The sequence below is a fragment of the Drosophila sechellia genome, chromosome 2L (genome assembly GCF_004382195.2).
Source record: "Drosophila sechellia strain sech25 chromosome 2L, ASM438219v1, whole genome shotgun sequence".
NCBI lineage: Eukaryota > Metazoa > Arthropoda > Insecta > Diptera > Drosophilidae > Drosophila > Drosophila sechellia.
In genome coordinates, this window is record NC_045949.1 from 4,285,387 (window position 1) to 4,287,530 (window position 2,144).

The 2,144-nt window shown below is 40.2% G+C and overlaps 1 long non-coding RNA gene across 1 annotated transcript; it reads left to right on the top strand.

Annotated features, from left to right (window-relative positions):
• Window positions 1-2,144, top strand: LOC116801823. Its single transcript, XR_004362256.1, has 2 exons — window positions 1-1,375; window positions 1,442-2,144. It is a non-coding gene; the product is annotated as an uncharacterized LOC116801823 (long non-coding RNA).

Below are 2,144 nucleotides of genomic sequence, written 5' to 3' on the forward strand. Positions count from 1 at the left end.
TAGATCCCCTCTTCCTTTTTGGCATCTAAACAAATATAGCAATCTGTGTTTTTCTTTCGATCTTTGCAGACGGCAAGGCGTCGAACATGTCTGCACAAAAGTGCCAGAAATGTATTCATTATGAGTCTCTCTATAGTAAACCCAACTTAAGTATTTTTTATTATTTTCTCACAGAACTGCGTTTAATGGAGAGCTGTTAACATCCTTAACTGGGTCTCAAAATAAACTCCCCGCAAATTGGCACTTGTTTTAAGCCCCCAGCGAAATTCAATAAATATTAATAAAAATATTTACAGAGTAGAGAGCAAGATCATCAAAAGCTGTGGAGCCGCCCCAGAAGAATTCTGGTTTCAAGATGCAAGCTCCAGCGGAGTGAGAATTAACGGTAATCATATTAACTAAGCGAGCGACAAGTTAATTGAATTGCCAAAAAAAAAAAACAACAAAGGGAACCAGTTGCGGATGCACTGAGATGATTATAAAATATGCCAACTGCTCGACGACAATGGGAAACGCCAAAAAGGAATTTCGCTTAATGACAACGACCACCACAAGTACAAGAGGAACTTCAGCAATAACAATAACTACACTGAGAAAAATAATAAATATTTAAAGAAATTTATTTTCAGGCAAGATTTTTGTATGTCACGACTTGAGCAAACTGAGTACTATCATCTATCTGCCTATGAAGCCAAATCAAACAAGCATCAGTATAGCTTCCTTACTCCTTATAAGACTGCCAATATATTTTTCTCAGTGCAATGACAATGCTGGCAATTATCGGGCATGAATGGCAGGAAGTTAGGGGAGCATCAGTAGAAGTTGCAACGGCGACCTTGCAATGTCGCAATCACGATGACGAGCCATGCCGCTGGATGTTGATGTCTGTTAACTTTGCCGCCATTTGTCTGCAGTTGGTAAGATGGTAGCTTAGTCACTTGGCAGTGCGGCAACTGCCAACTGGCAACAACTAACTGTTAACTGGGACCTCGGCCAGGTACGCCCCCAACATGCATTCCGACATGCCATGCGAAAGTCAAACCTAACTGCATGTTGCATGCCACTCCAAGACAAAATCCACCGCCGCACAGCCGCCCATAAGATAATGGCTAATCATAATGCAATTTTAGTCGGGCTAACTTAGCCTTAGTGTCTGCTGTCTGAGGATTTGGGTAATGTGTCGAGCACTAATTACCGGTACTTTTATAAGACCCTGCTATTTGGGATGACCCGCAGAACAATGGATTTTATTAGAACGGTCTTAATTGGAAACTGTGTACGGGAAAAATGTTAGCAAACGAGGCTGGAATGGCTAAGTAAGGAGAAAATTTTGTAGCATTACCCATGCGCATTAAAGTCATGAAAAATGCATAGAGTAAGTGAAAAGTAGCTTTTTGATTTATATATTTAATTTTAATAGTTAGAAACTATTTAATTCTAGTTGACATCGTGGGAACTTTTGCAAAACAGTGCAATCTGTAACCAGATGGTGGCCCAGATGGTCGGAAACTTAAACCAAAATATGTGTATTTTTCGCATATGCTGCCAATTGGATTATTTGAATAAATCAATTTGCGCAGGCGCATCGTTTCGGATCTGATGGGTTAGCAATCCGAAAATAGGAACAGTTGGGTGGGATGCGATCTGCGATGCAACCCTCGTATCTTCACAGGAAAAACGCCCCCTGAGCAACTGGTAGAGATCCTTTTCCTCCCTTTTCGAAAGATAATAACAGTTGGTCAGCCACAGTATAGTATTCTGTACAGAAGGGGATCTGCTGCTCGATTGTATCTAGCCTTCTAATGAATTACGGCACACTTTTCAATTAGTTGCATGTTTATACAATAATTTTGATGATTCTCGGGAACTTATGGCGGTGTACACCCTATGATAGAACAACAGATAAAAGGCGTCAGCTGCTGAGTTCTAAAGAGTTTCTCGACGAGTCTGCGCAGGGTGTTAGCAATGATGAGCTACCCCGTGGTGGTGTTTAATTGTTTGGAATATTGGAGAAACAGATCTTCATTATCATAACAACAATTGTTGCATTAGAAATTTACACTTTCAAACTCATGTGGAGTCTTATCGAGTACTCCTTGACTAGATTTATTACTAAGCTCAAATAAAATATGATTTGAAATCGA